This window comes from Caretta caretta, chromosome 6 (genome assembly GCF_965140235.1).
Source record: "Caretta caretta isolate rCarCar2 chromosome 6, rCarCar1.hap1, whole genome shotgun sequence".
NCBI lineage: Eukaryota > Metazoa > Chordata > Testudines > Cheloniidae > Caretta > Caretta caretta.
Window position 1 is genome coordinate 61,407,810 of NC_134211.1, and position 16,986 is coordinate 61,424,795.

Here is a 16,986-nt window from a genome sequence, read left to right on the forward strand (position 1 = left end):
TCTGTTAGTCCCTTCCTTTTGGGGTCTAATAGCTGGATCCTCAAAGTAGTGCCTATCTGCAAAGCTGGTAGGTCCTTGGCTGGCCTATAATCTAATGCCTGCTTTCTCTGATGACCATCTCCTCTTGGGAGTATCCCCATCCTTCTGGCTGCTAAAGGTCACTCCTAACTGGTATCAGTGCTTTGATCTTTTGTCCCATCACTGCTTGGGCTGGACTGTTTTACAACCATGATGGGGTATGCCTCTCTGTCAAAAATGCTAACAAGAGTTCTGAGCCCGAAAATAGCCTTGTGCAACAGTCTCAGAATCAGCTGGGAAAACTAGCTTGGGGTTACTCTGGCCCTCTGACTCCAGTTCTACTGATGAGGCTAAAGGCAGGAGCAGGGCTGAGAGCAGCCGAGGCGTAACGGAGGTAGATGCACCAGGAGTGAGGGGCGGTGCGGAGGAGGCTCTAACCGGTGACCAGTCCAGCCTGAAGGAGTTGGTGGTGGAAGAGAAGGGCTCAGACCCTACGAGAGCAGGGCGGGAGCGGCGCTTAGCCAAGACGAGGGCGTTTTGAGAGAGCTGCCGTTTCGGTGAGTGGGAGCCTTGGCTGGTCATGAGAGATGCGACGGGCCACAGGGGCCATTACTGTGGGTGGGGGACAGCAAGGAAGCCCCTCATTCCCCGAGCCCCTTCGACCTCCTCATTCCCCCCACTCACGCTCCACAGCCCCCCCCCTTTCTCCCTGCGCAGCGAGCACCCCTCCCGCAGGCAGCGAGCGGGGCGTGCGCACCCCAAACTACCGCCCTCCAGCCAATGAGGACGTGCGGCTGTGGAAGGCGGGTGGAGCGCGTGCGTGCGTGCGGCCGTTGGGGGCAGGGGCGCCGCTGGGAGGCGGAGCGGGCGCAGCGGTGTGAGGTGTTTGTCTCCTGGGCTGTGGCCGTGGTGGCTGCGCAGCTCCGGGGGGTGAGTGAGCGAGCGAGCCAGCCGGGGGGAGGTCTCCGGGCCGTGCGCGAAGGGCTTAGAAGAAGGAGCTGCTGGGCGCGTCCATGCCGAGGAGGAAGGGGTGGCAGCAGTAGGAAGGTGAGTCCGTCCCTCCCCTCCGTGTGATCGACTCTCCGGGGGAGGGAGGCTGGGGCGGGGCGGGGTGCGGCGAGTTCCTCGGGGCGCTCTGGCTCCAGCTCCTGTTGCTGCTGCTGCGCCTCTGGCTTCCTGCGGGAGGGACGCAGGCGCGGTGCGGACTTTGCTTTCCCACTCCCCCTTCGGCGTGAACTTTGTCTGGCAGGGGCCCCGCGGCGTGACCAGGTCCCCGCCCGTGTCTGTGCTGTCGGGGGCGTGCGTGTGATTTTGTGGGGTGGCGGCCTTGCAGGTTGTATATCCGTCCCCCTCCCTGTCCGAACTAGGGATCCCTGAACCTGCAGCTTTTGCCTACATGACCCTACCTGGGGCTTAGTCTCTGGTGCAAATGTTGCAAGTTTGGGCCTTAAAGTTGTATTAGTAAGGACTCCTGTTGAGTGTTGTCTTTTACTTTTTGAATATATTTATTTTAATAATGGACTGCGCTTAATCCTACTCTTCTTAACCATCTATTGGCAAGCCAGCGTTTGGAAATGATGTTCCTGTAAAGAGACTGCCCTGTAGTGATTTATGGGGCTTTGCAGGATTAAGTTAAAGTGGCTTGAAAACCAGCACACTCAGTGTTCCACAATAGGTAATAGGTATTGGTCAGGCTATTGATTAAATATTCGATAAAATACACAGATGAGTGTTATGGTAATGTTTAGGAACTCTAATCGAGGAATTGGGTAGGCATTGTATACACAAGCAACAAGAAAGACAGTGTCTATCCCAGAGAGGTTTCAGAGTAGCAGCCGTGTTAGTCTGTATTAACAAAAAGAAAAGGAGTACTTGTGGCATTTTACAGACTAACAAATCTATTTGAGCATAAGCTTTCGAAAACTTATGCTCAAATAAATTTGTTAGTCTCTAAGGTGCCACAAGTACTCCTTTTTATCCCAGAGAGCTTACTTTAGAAAGAGTGATAGGATATATCTTGCTGACTGTATTAGAAGGATATATCTTGCTGACTGTATTAGAAAGAAAAGGAGTACTTGTGGCACCTTAGAGACTAACCAATTTATTTGTGCATTAGAAAGCTGACTGTAAGTAAAAGATCTACCCAAAACAATCTCTTACAAAGTGTCCTTACTGTGTTGGGTATACAGATTTTTTTGTTTGTTTTTTACAAAATTATTAAAATTACTGTAGCTGAAAGATTGGTGTGAGGGATGACACTATTCAGTTTTATTTGTGGCATTTTGTATTTTTTGTCTAGTTTTTTCTGTGGGTTTTCACTAAAACAAGAGTAACAGTTTTCAAAAATAGGACAGTCTGGTTATAAAAACAGAAGATGATAGTGATGTGAGAGGAATTGTAAAATCCAATTTAATTTTAAAATAGGACATTAAAATGTCTGTTTCAAAGTGTGAGTTAAAGTAGTTTTGAATTCTGTGGTAGAAGCAAATGTTGGATTTCATATCTAATGGTGCCCTTCAAATAGGGGGACTTCTCTAATGTTCTGTTTAAAAATACTGTCCCAGTGATGAGCAGTTTGTCTCTAAATATATTTTCTGATCGCTGAACCAGGTCCCACTGACAATGTTTTGTGCATGTTTATATGAATTTTTCAAGTTGTTGCAGAGGCACAGAATTAAACAAAGATTATAGGTAAACCCTTAAGTTCTTCTAAATGTACAAGAAATAATCTGTAGTTTAGAAATGTAATATATTGTTATTGTAAATTTAAAAATCAGTTTGTTGTAGGGCCACTGAAGATATTTAATCAAAATCTTGAGGCTCTTGCTGTTAAAAGCAACATGTTTTGAGTCTATTTATCTTTTAATTTGAACTCTGAAATAAAAACATGCTTCCGTGTTTATTGCCTTGTTATGTAACGTCGTTGTAGGCAATCTTTTGTTTAGAGTCTTGTAAAGCACTTCTGGAATGATAAGAGTCTGAGTGGTAGTCAAAGGTCTTCATAAATGCATTGTAACTGCGTGTTCTTAGTGGTCTTGATTAGGGTATGTCTGTACTACAATGGCACAGCTACAGTGCTGCATCTCTGCTGCTGCTGACCATGGTCTGTTGGTTGTAGCTAGGTTGATGGAAGAATTCTTTCTTTTGTGGACCTAGCAGCATCTACGCAGGTGGTTAGGTCTATCTCACTACATCGCACAGGGCTTGAAATTTTTCACAGTCCTGAGCAAAGTAGCTGGGTGAGTCTAATTTTTGGCCTTTGTTATGTACTGTAACTTCTTTGGTGTGAATTTGTTCTGAACTCTGATAATTGGATGCATCTCTCACATAGATGATCCAATTGGAAAATCTTTTTTTTTTTCAAAATAGTAAAATAATATCTTTCCGGAACATCGTTCTTATTGGCCTGCTTCTTGAGAAGCATTACATAGAGACTTGGACATGGCAGTCTTTTTATGTTGAGAAATGAAAATGTTTTCAATGTGATAACTACAATCCTTCATAGTTAACTTACGTACAGTTCTAGTATTTGATAGATGAGTTTCCACTGATGATGCTAATTACATCTTGGTTACTCCTGCATTGGCAACATCAACCAGGGTTTTCAAAAGTGGCTAGTAATTTTTCAGTGCCTCAATTGTATAGTGTATGCAACTTCAGACACCTTATAGAGGTCTGATTTTTTCAGAGGGTGAGTCCGCCACCCTTTCTAAAAATCAGATCTCTTTCAGGTATATCATGCTGCACACCTGAAATCAAGGTGGATAAATATAATTGATTTTAAAAAATGTTTTTTTAATTTAAATTGGATTTTTTGATTGTTTAAATTATAATTTTTCTTTTTTAAAATCTGTTTTAAAATGAAATCTGAATTTAATGCAAAATACATAAAGGCCTACATTTATTATAATCTCTTAAAACATTTAGATAAAAATGTGTTAAATCCATGAGCCTGTATCAGAAACTTTGAGTTAAAGGCTGATTTTCTGTATAAAAAAAGATGTTTTTCCCCTTATTTTAACTTTTGAGGTCAGGCTTCATAAATATGGCACAGCAGCTCAGCCAAAGTAACTTAGGAGACTGTCTCATTGTCATCTGCAATAGGACGGGGTGGGTAAACTTTTTGGCCCAAGGGTCACATCAGCGTTGCGAAACTGTATGAAGGGCCAGGTAGGGACGGATGTGCCTCCCCAAACAACCTGGCCCCTGACCCATCCAACCCCCCCCACTCCTTGTCCCCTGACCGCCCCTTCTTGGGACCCCCGCCCCTAACTACCTCCTGGGACTCCACCCCCTATCCAACCCCCCCGTTCCCTGTCCACACCCCTGCCCCCAGATAGGCCCCCTGGGACTCCCATAGCTATTCAACCCCCTGACCCCTCCCCCAAACCTCCGCCCCATCCTACTTCCCCTGCTCCTTGTCCCCTGACTGCCCCGACCCCTATCCACATCCCCACCCACTGACAGTCCCCTCCCCGGGATTCCCACACATATCCAACTGCTCCCTGACTGCCCCCAGGACCCCCTGCTCCCCTCCCCCTTACCATGCTGCTCAGAGCAGCAGGAGCTTGCAGCCCCTTCGCCTGGCTGGAGCCAGCCACACAGTCCGTGCTGCACAGCTGGAGTGGCAGGCCAGAGTGCTGGTGGTGCAGTGCGCTGAGGCTGCGGAGGAGGGGTAACAGAAGGGGAGGGGCCAGGGGCTAGTCTCCCCGGCCAGGAGCTCAGGGGCTGGGCAGGACGGTCCCGCGGGCCAAAGTGTGCCTACCTCTCTGCAATAGGAACTTAAGTTCTGGTAACTTTCACAAAGGCATATTTGAAAATTTTCCCAGGCTTACCTGAAATAATCAGTTTAATTAACTATAGTTAATCCCTCTGTTTAATAAATACTTTAGCTGTAAACATGAAACATCTTTTGATAAGAAAAATTATGTATTCAAAATATTTAAGGTTTTGTTCAATAAAAGTCAATTTTATGTTGAGTTGTGTGATGTAGCTATGTTGGCGCTACCTCTATGCATAGACCAGGCCTAAATTCTGAAGCAGAGTTGTAAACAAAAGCAGAATCCTAATATCCAGTCTCCTCTTGAACCAATACACATGTTCTTTCCTGATGATGTTTATTCCTGTATGGACATCACTGCTACTGCTCACGTTACTACTGTGGTTCTCAAAATATGAAATGTTTTTCTTTCTGAAAATCTACTCTTTAGTATGTGTAGCTTTTGATCACTGTAAATTAGTCAAGTATGTATATACTTGTTCATAAGCTGGTTCGTTTATAAGCTGACCCCACCAAGATGGATAAGTAAAAATGGTAAAAACTGTGTGACCCTTTCATAAGCTGACGCTATATTTCAGGGGTTGGCAAACTTTGGCTCCCGGACCGTCAGGGTAAGCCACTGGTAGGTCGGGACATTTTGTTTACCTGGAGCGTTCACAGGCACAGAGCCCCTCAGCTCCCAGTGACCGCGGTTTGCCATTCCCAGCCAATGGGAGCTGCGGGAAGTGGCAGCACTTCCCGCAGCTCCCATTGGCTGGGAATGGCAAACCGCGGCCACAGGGAACTGAGGGGCTGCATGCCTGCAGACTCTCCAGGTAAACAAAACAACAATGTATTAGATATTCAATTCAATGATTTCATAGAGTTTAAAATCATCAAATTTTTGTGTAGACCTGTTTATAAGCTGACCCCCACTCTTTGATGCGTCACTTTTTTTCCAGAAATATTCGGCTTATGATCGAGTATACACGGTATACAAATGACTATTAAAGTGTCCGTAGTTATACCTCTAATGTTCTTTGACATTAATTTCTTCAGGATCTTTCTTCTCTAGCAGATGTGCTTAGATATCATGGTGGTACGTGCCTTTTAATATCCCTTTCTTCTAGATAGTGATATATTCAATACGTGGGTATTTATTTCCATATGCGGGTATTAACAACTCTGTATTGACTCCTTAGAGCCAATTCAACTTCAGTTTGAGTTGGAGAAGCTCCCCATTAACTGCATTAGGATTTGGATCAGACTCTTTAATCTTCATGTTGTCTATCTAAAGAAGATTTGTATTTGTGTTCTGACAGCACCCGCAAAGTGATGGGCGTTATCCACACATAGGAAAATAGTCTTACTGTGGAGAGCTTGCAATCTAATAGACTAAATTCCAGTTACAATTTATTAACATCTTGTTACAAACTAGACCAACTAAACTTCTAAATATGTACACTTTCCTATTTGGAACCATAGATGGTCACCTGGAGCTTCAGGTTTGATTTCCACTAAAGTACAAGAAGTGAAGCTTGATGTTAAACTCTTCCTCTGTATATTTACTGTAATACAAATTACAAACTTCTTTAAAAATGTCCAGTTTTTGTGGGTCTTGAAATGGTAAGATTGTAATTCTGCAATGGAAATTGAATGCTTAGGACAGTCGTTCCCAAAATGGGGTTTGCAAAACGTTACAGTGGGTTCGCCAGAAACATTTCACTGATGGCGGCCAGCGGGCCACAAGCATTAGAGGCAGCAGGTGGGACACGGTTGCAGGGCAGACAGCCCAAGCCCTAGGGAGGGCGGGGCAGGGCACTTGGGGCTGGCAGCCCGAGCCCCGCCCCCTGTGAGCGGGAGGGCTGGCAGCCGGACCTGCAGCCCGAGTTCAGTTGACCGAGGCGGTCAACGGGGTCCAGCAGCAGGAGCCCCGCAGAGTGCAGAGGAAATTTAAACTTAAATCCCTGGAAATACTCATTTTTAGGAGGGGGTTCATGAGATTTCAGTGTTAAAGTTTGGGAATCACTAGCTTAGGAACACTTCTTTTAAGCCGTAACTAAAAGTACATTCTGAGAGTGAGAGAGCAAAGGAAAATACACCAACCAACATTCAGCCATGACTCTGACCATGCTTTTGTTGATTCATTGATTTACGGACCGCCTGTCTTTCATAATTCATTATCTGTAGTTCTGTATGTGGTTTTGTACTGGCCTGTGTGTGTAAGTAAGGTATGTTAGATGTGAAATGTCTTTCTGCAGTGTTCAGGAAAAATTATATGAATGAGTGATCTCTACTAGTGACTTATAAATTTGATAATCTTCATGTAGAAATAATTGAAATCTTCAGGAAAGGGAGGATAGACAAGGAAATAACCAATGAAGTCATTAACAAACTTTTACAAACTGCAGTGGTGGGATATAGAATCTAGCAGCCGTAACTAAAGTTAAGTGTTTTGTGGTGGAATAGATATACAAACACCTAAAAATGTTAATTTTGAAATTGATGCTCAGGTGTGTCAAGAAATCTACTGAATGAGCCAGATAAAGTGCTAAAAGTTATGTGAGTAACTTTAGAACTACTGATGGAGGATGTGAAACTGGGTATTTATAAGGATTAACAGCAGCATGGTGGATAGCAGTGATGACTGGAATACAGATATTGAAGGGTATGAGCTTTCCAAGAGAGAAAGAAATAAAGGTAAAAATGGTGGGGTAACATTTGTATATCAATAATGTGGTAAACTGTAAAGAAATAAGCAGCGATTGGCTAAAACAGTCTAGGTCAAAATCACTTTGGGTAAGAATTATAAAAGAGGTTCTGTTAGGGAGTGTTAGGTGTTTCCTGTAGGCCTCCAGATTTGGTTTTGGATATGGAGAGAGATCTCTCTAATATTATTAGAAAGATAAAGAATACTGGAAATAGTCATTATGGAAGACATTAATTTACCAGATATAATTGGAGAATAAATGCTACAGATAATTGTAAAGCTGAGTTATTCCTGGATATAATAACAATAGCTTTCTTCACCAATTAGTCACTTAACCACCAGGAGGTGATGCTATTTTAGACTTGCTTTTGGTAAGTAGTGAAGAGGTTGTAGAAAATAATCTTGGATTGAGTGATCATGAATTGAGACAGTTTAAATTGAATGGAATAATAATCAAAACACTTGAATAAATTTAAGATTTTTAATTTCAGAAGGGTAGATTTTGAAAAATTAAAGGAACTAGGTAGTGAAGTTGACTGGACTGAAGAGCTCAGGGAAATGCAGAGGAGGCTTGAAATTTCTTTAAATCCAAGGGATGAAAGCTATCTGGAATTTGTACCCTAAGCTAGCAGGGAAAATCTTGTAAGAGAGGGCTCCAGATAAAATTGGATGAATAATCATCTCAAAAAGAATATTGGGAGTAAGCAGAGAGCATACAAGGAATGGAAAGAGGGGGATTGATCAGTAAAGAAAGCTACATCTTGGAGGTCATAAAGTGAGAATTGTCAAAAAGTCAAGCTGTTAGATCTTACAAAGGAAATTTTAAAACAAATAGTAAGGTTCTAAGCCCAGTGTTCCCTCTAATTTTTCCCACACATAACCAGAATTAATTTTATGTGCACCAACATGGAGGTGATGTGTGACACATCACCTCCATGTTGGTGCACATAACAAAATTCATGTGGTGAGGCTGAGGGGTCCGGAGTGTGGGAGGGGGCTCAGGGCTGGGGCAGAGAGTTGGGGTGCAGGTGTGAGGGCTCCAGCTGGGGTGGGGCCGGGGATAAGGGGGTCAGAGTTGGGGTGTGTGTGGGAAGTGAGGACTCCAGCTGGGGGTGCACGCTCTGGGGTGGGGTCAGGGATGAGGGGCTCAGGGCTGGGGCAGAGGGTTGGGATGCAGGGGGTGAGGGCTCTGAGGTAGGGCCAGAGATGAGGGGGTTGGGGTGCAGGAGGGTGCTCCAGGGCTACAGTGGGGAGAGAGGACTCCCCCCAGCAGCACACTGGCTGGGGGGGGGAGGTACTTCTCTCCTTTGCGGCAGCTCTGGGGCTGGGGTCATGGGATAGGCATCCTTCCCCTGGCCTTGGCAGGTCCAGGCTGAGTTGGGGGGGCAGACCTCCACCGGTCGTGGTATGTTCCCACAAAGCGGGTTCCCTGAGTGCCTGTGCGGTGCTAAATAGGCTGCTGCACAGCAGCGCAGCTTACAGGGACCTTAGTTTAAACCTTATAAATAAAGAGAACAAGAAAAATAAGGAAAGTGTGGTAAAAGGACAGGGTAGATATTAAGGATAATCTAGGTATGATCCCAAAACTAAATGAATTCTTTTCCTCAGTTTTCAGTAAGGATGCTAATGGAACATGGGGGCAAAGGTAGGATGGGTAATGGGAATGAGTGTACAGAAATGGTAATTACCGCATCCATTGTGGAAGCAAAACTTCAAGAGCTGAAGTCTCATGGACTGGATAGTCTCCATCCCAGAATACTGATTGAACTGGTACATGAACTTGCAAGTCTGATAGCAAGGATTTTTAATAAATCTATCAGACCAAGTGCAGTACAATGTAGCTGGAGAAAAGTAAACATAGTACCTATATTTAAGAAAGGATGGGATGGGGGAAGTAATCTGGGCAACTACAGACCCATTGATCTGACCTCAGTAGTATGGAAGTCTTTATAACAAATTTGGAAGGAAAGAATTACTGAAGACCGAGGTAAAGGCAAAATGAATAAAATACAGTGTGGGTTTATTGAAGGTAGATCGTGCCAGACTAGTAAATATCAATCTTTTATAAGATAACTAATTTTTTTAAGACAAAGGCAATGCATTAGATCTAATCTATCTGTACTTCAGTAAAGCATTGTCTGCAGGACCACATGGGAAATTATTCATCAAACTGGAGAAATGGGTGATTGGTACAGGAATTGAAAGATGGGTAAGGAATTGGTTAATGGGAAGACAACCGTGTGTTGAGCTGAAAGGAGAACTGTTGGGCTAGAAAGAAGTTATTACTGGAGTTCTTCAAGGATCAGTCTTGGAACTGATTTTATTTAATATTTTCATTAATGTCCTTGGCACAAAAGGTAGGTGTGCTAATGAAATTTGTTGATGACATAAAGTTGGGAGGCATTGTCCATACAGAAGAGGATCAGAATATTATACAGGAAGAATTGGATGACCTGGAGGCTGGAGTAATGAAATGGGATGAAATTGAATAATACAGAGTGCAATGTTTCAGAGGAACAGCCGTGTTAGTCTGTATTCGCAAAAAGAAAAGGAGTACTTGTGGCACCTTAGAGACTAACCAATTTATTTGAGCATGAGCTTTCGTGAGCCACAGCTCACTTCATCAGATGTGTACCGTGGAAACTGCAGCAGACTTTATATACACACAGAGAATATGAAACAATACCTCCTCCCACCCCACTGTCCTGCTGGTAATAGCTTATCTAAAGTGATCAGCAGGTGGGCCATTTCCAGCACAAATCCAGGTTTTCTCACCCTCCACCCCCCCACACAAATTCACTCTCCTGCTGGTGCTAGCCCATCCAAAGTGACAACTCTTTACATAATCAAGTCGGGCTATTTCCTGCATAGATCCAGGTTTTCTCACTTCCCCCCCACCCCCAAACACACACAAACTCACTCTCCTGCTGGTAATAGCTCATCTAAACTGACCACTCTCCAAGTTTAAATCCAAGTTAAACCAGAATATCTGGGGGGGGGGGGGGTAGGAAAAAACAAGAGGAAACAGGCTACCTTGCATAATGACTTAGCCACTCCCAGTCTCTATTTAAGCCTAAATTAATAGTATCCAATTTGCAAATGAATTCCAATTCAGCAGTTTCTCGCTGGAGTCTGGATTTGAAGTTTTTTTGTTTTAAGATAGCGACCTTCATGTCTGTGATTGCGTGACCAGAGAGATTGAAGTGTTCTCCGACTGGTTTATGAATGTTATAATTCTTGACATCTGATTTATGTCCATTTATTCTTTTACGTAGAGACTGTCCAGTTTGACCAATGTACATGGCAGAGGGGCATTGCTGGCACATGATGGCATATATCACATTGGTGGATGTGCAGGTGAATGAGCCTCTGATAGTGTGGCTGATGTTATTAGGCCCTGTGATGGTGTCCCCTGAATAGATATGTGGGCACAATTGGCAACGGGCTTTGTTGCAAGGATAAGTTCCTGGGTTAGTGGTTCTGTTGTGTGGTATGTGGTTGTTGGTGAGTATTTGCTTCAGGTTGCGGGGCTGTCTGTAGGCAAGGACTGGCCTGTCTCCCAAGACTTGTGAGAGTGTTGGGTCATCCTTTAGGATAGGTTGTAGATCCTTAATAATGCGTTGGAGGGGTTTTAGTTGGGGGCTGAAGGTGACCGCTAGTGGCGTTCTGTTATTTTCTTTGTTAGGCCTGTCCTGTAGTAGGTAACTTCTGGGAACTCTTCTGGCTCTATCAATCTGTTTCTTTACTTCTGCAGGTGGGTATTGTAGTTGTAAGAAAGCTTGACAGAGATCTTGTAGGTGTTTGTCTCTGTCTGAGGGGTTGGAGCAAATGCGGTTGTATCGCAGAGCTTGGCTGTAGACGATGGATCGTGTGGTGTGGTCAGGGTGAAAGCTGGAGGCATGCAGGTAGGAATAGCGGTCAGTAGGTTTCCGGTATAGGGTGGTGTTTATGTGGCCATTGTTTATTAGCACTGTAGTGTCCAGGAAGTGGATCTCTTGTGTGGACTGGACCAGGCTGAGGTTGGTGGTGGGATGGAAATTGTTGAAATCATGGTGGAATTCCTCAAGGGCTTCTTTTCCATGGGTCCAGATGATGAAGATGTCATCAATATAGCGCAAGTAGAGTAGGGGCTTTAGGGGACGAGAGCTGAGGAAGCGTTGTTCTAAATCAGCCATAAAAATGTTGGCATACTGTGGGGCCATGCGGGTACCCATAGCAGTGCCGCTGATCTGTAGGTATACATTGTCCCCAAATGTGAAATAGTTATGGGTAAGGACAAAGTCACAAAGTTCAGCCACCAGGTTAGCCGTGACATTATCGGGGATAGTGTTCCTGACGGCCTGTAGTCCATCTTTGTGTGGAATGTTGGTGTAGAGGGCTTCTACATCCATAGTAGCCAGGATGGTGTTATCAGGAAGATCACCGATGGATTGAAGTTTCCTCAGGAAGTCAGTGGTGTCTCGAAGGTAGCTGGGAGTGCTGGTAGCGTAGGGCCTGAGGAGGGAGTCTACATAGCCAGACAATCCTGCTGTCAGGGTGCCAATGCCTGAGATGATGGGGCGCCCAGGATTTCCAGGTTTATGGATCTTGGGTAGTAGATAGAATATCCCAGGTCGGGGTTCCAGGGGTGTGTCTGTGCGGATTTGATCTTGTGCTTTTTCAGGAAGTTTCTTGAGCAAATGCTGTAGTTGCTTTTGGTAACTCTCAGTGGGATCATAGGGTAATGGCTTGTAGAAACTCGTGTTGGAGAGCTGCCTAGCAGCCTCTTGTTCATATTCCGACCTATTCATGATGACAACAGCACCTCCTTTGTCAGCCTTTTTGATTATGATGTCAGAGTTGTTTCTGAGGCTGTGGATGGCATTGCGTTCCGCATGGCTGAGGTTATGGGGCAAGTGATGCTGCTTTTCCACAATTTCAGCCCGTGCACGTCGGCAGAAGCACTCTATGTAGAAGTCCAGTCTGCTGTTTCGACCTTCAGGAGGAGTCCATCTAGAATCCCTCTTTCTGTAGTGTTGGCAGGGAGACCTCTGTGGATTAGTATGTTGTTCAGAGGTATTTTGGAAATATTCCTTGAGACGGAGACGTCGAAAATAGGATTCTAGGTCACCACAGAACTGTATCATGTTCGAGGGGGTGGAGGGGCAGAAGGAGAGGCCCCGAGATAGAACAGCTGCTTCTGCTGGGCTGAGAGTATAGTTGGATAGGTTAACAATATTGCTAGGTGGGGTGAGGGAACCATTGCTGTGGCCCCTTGTAGCATGTAGTAGTTTAGAAAGTTTAGTGTCCTTTTTCTTTTGTAGAGAAGCAAAGTGTGCATTGTAAATGGCTTGTCTAGTTTTAGTAAAATCCAGCCACGAGGAAGTTTGTGTGGAAGGTTGGTTCTTTACGAGAGTATCCATTTTTGAGAGCTCATTCTTAATCTTTCCCTGTTTGCTGTAGAGGATCTTGATCAGGTGATTCCGCAGTTTCTTTGAGAGCGGTGAGGCACAAGCTGTCAGCATAGTCTGTGTGGTATGTAGATTGTAATGGATTTTTTACCTTCAGTCCTTTTGGTACGATGTCCATCTGTTTGCATTTGGAAAGGAAGATGATGTCTGTCTGTATCTGTACAAGTTTTTTCATGCAGTTGATAGATTTCCACTCCATACGGCTAAATGCAGTGCCTTGCATAATGACAGGTTTCAGAGGAACAGCCGTGTTAGTCTGTATTCGCAAAAAGAAAAGGAGTACTTGTGGCACCTTAGAGACTAACCAATTTATTTGAGCATGAGCTTTCGTGAGCCACAGCTCACTTCATCAGATGTGTACCGTGGAAACTGCAGCAGACTTTATATACACACAGAGAATATGAAACAATACCTCCTCCCACCCCACTGTCCTGCTGGTAATAGCTTATCTAAAGTGATCAGCAGGTGGGCCATTTCCAGCACAAATCCAGGTTTTCTCACCCTCCACCCCCCCACACAAATTCACTCTCCTGCTGGTGCTAGCCCATCCAAAGTGACAACTCTTTACATAATCAAGTCGGGCTATTTCCTGCATAGATCCAGGTTTTCTCACTTCCCCCCCACCCCCAAACACACACAAACTCACTCTCCTGCTGGTAATAGCTCATCTAAACTGACCACTCTCCAAGTTTAAATCCAAGTTAAACCAGAATATCGGGGGGGGGGGGTAGGAAAAAACAAGAGGAAACAGGCTACCTTGCATAATGACTTAGCCACTCCCAGTCTCTATTTAAGCCTAAATTAATAGTATCCAATTTGCAAATGAATTCCAATTCAGCAGTTTCTCGCTGGAGTCTGGATTTGAAGTTTTTTTGTTTTAAGATAGCGACCTTCATGTCTGTGATTGCGTGACCAGAGAGATTGAAGTGTTCTCCGACTGGTTTATGAATGTTATAATTCTTCAGGGACTAATAACAAGAGTTTCTACTATAAACTGGGAGTTCATCAGTTGGAAGCAACAGGAAGAGGAGGAAGACCTGGGTGTATCAGTCATCCCATGATCGACTATGAGCCACCAGCGTGGTGTAGCCATGGAAAAGACAAATCTCCTAGGAAGGATTTCTAGAGGTGAGGAGAAAATATTAATGCTATTGTACAAGGCACTGGTAAAGACTCATCTGATATTCTGTGTAGAGTTCTGTTCACCTGTGTTCTTGAAAGAATAATTCAAACTGGAACAGGTGCAGAGAAGGGCTACTGGAATGATCGGAGACTAGAGAGCCTTTCTACTCTTAAGGATTCTTTAAGGAAAATGTCAGTTCCCCAGGATGTTGAACCATGGAAATATTACTCAGCTGTTTACACTGTTGTTGACCAGGGAACATACTTCAGAGGTTCATGGTTTCAATTTACAAAAAGTATGATGCTTATGATGCTTTTTGACACATACCAAGTTTTAGACTTGGTTTTGACAGTCCATGGAGAGTACACTTGTTCTACTTCAGGAACTACTGATGTACCTAGGACAATACTTTTAGAAAATGAAATATGATCTACAAAAATCTCATTAACTGACTTCACATCACAAATTCCATTTTCATGACTTTAAAACTTGTTGAGTAAGTGGGATTGTGGTGGACTTTTGGTTCTGAAACATATATGTTTAAACTGAAGGGTGGGGGAAAAAGCCTTTAATCAGTTTATGGTACTCTGTGGCCACTCTGCTGTTCTTAATCCACTAGGTCAGATAGCGCTATCGTGTGTCCATCTATCTGCACTGGGAAGCATGCTCCCAGCTGCAGTGTAGGCATAACCTTAGGGCAGTGGTCCCCAAACTTCTGAGAGTCATGCCCTCCCATGACCTGTGTCTGCGCCCCACCCCCCCGGAGCCACGGCTGGGAGCGGGGCCATGGCTCCAGGGGCGGCAGGGAGGAAACAGGATGTGGACAGGGGTAAAGGGGCCAAGAGTCTGGGAGTGGGGGCTGGAGCAGAGCTGAGCTGGGCTGCGGTGGGGGCTGACAGCCGGGCCTGTGGCCAGGTGCGGCTCTGCTCCCAGCCTTGTCTCCAGCCTCTACCCCAGCCAGGAACAGGGCTGAGGCTAGGGGCTGGCATGGGGCTTGGAGTCGAGCTGTGCCGAGGCTGGGGATGGAGACAGGAGCCAGAGACTGGGTGGTGCTCCCTCCCTCCCCCCATTGGGGGCTGGCCCATGCTCTGCCATGCCCCATGGATGTTCCTGCATGCCCCCCTGGGGGGGAGTGTCCCACAGTTTGAGGATATTTGGCTTAGGATATGTCTTCACTGCAGTGTTAGTTTGACTTAACTCAGAATGGGTGGGGTGTTCCCACGCAGAACCCAACCCTTGCCAGACCTGTGTGACTGTGTCCACAATGGTGCTGTACTAGCTCATGTGCTGGAATGGATCTCTAGCAGCATATCCAAAGTTTTTAGTGGTTCTTTAAACTTACTTGTCCTTCTTTAGGTTTTTTTGTGAAAGTGCTCTTGTGGGTCTTTCTGATAATTATTTCTCTGCTCTGCTATAAGGCTGGTGTCGGCTACTGGCCAGCTAGCAACATGTGAGAAGGATTTCTTGGGTGGCATCTCTGTTCAAATGCTATGGAAGTGCAACAGACATGGAACAGGCAAATGCAGAGTTAAAGAACGGTGTAGAAAAAGAGGACTTAGACAAAGTACAGCCCAGATAAAAAATTTTGGGATAGGATTGGGGGGCTGACTGCATCTGTGGTTGATTAGTCTGCATTCTCACTGCAAAATAAGTGGGTGGTTGTTGAAATCTGAGCTCCAGCCCATGCCCTCAGCCATGTCTGCTAGCTCTGGTTTAAAGCACCCTTAATCCCACAAGTTAGAGTTTTTTCTGTGTGAATAGAAGGGGGCTGGAGCAATACCCAGGCTACGTCTGCAGTGAAGACATACCCTTAAAACAAATTCATTCTGGAAAACAGCAAACAGTATAGAAAATTAAATACCTACTGATTTGTCATTTGCTGCCACTTAATGCACAGCAGCCCTTAAACGATGCTTCTATCTTAAATTTCCAGATTGTTTTAAGGTGTAACCCCATGTAGATAGAATGTGTTCGCAGTAATTCATTCTGGAGGTGTCAAAAGCAGCGATCATACACGGTAGGAAGGCCTGCATCCGAAAAAAACAAAAAAACTGTTGCAACCTGCTGGTGAGGTATAGATGGTAAGAAGTGGTGCTAAACTTTAGAAATATCAAGGCTGAAAGTTAGGTTTACCATCTTTGATTTGCCTCATATGTGAAGTTGGCTGATACTTGGCAATCAGACTCAGTGACCTGGGTTGTCAGCTGATTGCTCAGAGTAATTGGCATGTGAACAATGTTGTAGTTCTTGTTTAGGAGACTCATATTTTTCATGATTGAGTGTATATTTAACAGCTGAAACATTATTTGGTATGCTGTTGGAATAAGTTATACTTTGGGCTGTACCTTAAATATTTTCCTAGGTTTTGTCATTTTATAGTAATGTAAAGCCAGTGCTGACACTGTCTCCCTAACTCAAAAGGTTTGTTACAAGTGACCTGTTGGTTTCAATCTGGAATTTCCTGATTTTTTTTGTCTTTAAAATATAATACAAAACTAATTTCACTTTAATCAACTTCAGTGCCCACTTCGAGAGTAAGAACTCTCCTATACAATAAAAATTTAGGAACAGCATCGTGGAAAATATTATTGAGGCTATAACATTCTAAAATAAATGTTGCATGAAAGGGGGTCTCACACTTGATAGCTTCTGAAGGCTAAGTTTATTGTACACATTAGAGGCTCCCTGTATTTACTCCGTTCCACCTCACAAGCTTCCTATGTGCATCTCTTCATCTTGATCTATTTCAGGGACTCCCTGCAGCTCCCCTGTTCCCCTCCTGCCATGAGTTCAGTGTGCCTCCTGTTCTTGCCCAAATGCCAGGGGCTTCATTTGCACCCTTATGCCCTTCCCCCTCCCCCCCAATGCCAGATGCTCTACCCCCAGTCTCCTCTGACCAGGGGTTCTTTGTGTTCACCCATTCCTT

General features: G+C 44.6%; 1 protein-coding gene across 6 annotated transcripts in view; it reads left to right on the top strand.

The window, feature by feature from the left end:
• The first annotated feature begins 873 nt into the window (after nucleotides 1–873).
• PALS1 (protein associated with LIN7 1, MAGUK p55 family member) overlaps nucleotides 874–16,986 on the top strand; it is a 140,698-nt gene continuing 124,585 nt past the window's right edge. For 2 of the 6 annotated variants that reach the window (XM_048855335.2, XM_048855336.2), the window contains exon 1: nucleotides 874–1,065. The gene's annotated coding sequence lies outside the window, so the exon portion shown is untranslated. Of the gene's footprint in view, nucleotides 1,066–1,257; nucleotides 1,352–13,928; nucleotides 14,066–16,986 lie in introns of those variants that run through there. The other 4 variants (XM_075129632.1, XM_048855331.2, XM_048855334.2 and 1 more) reach the window with 3 other exon arrangements.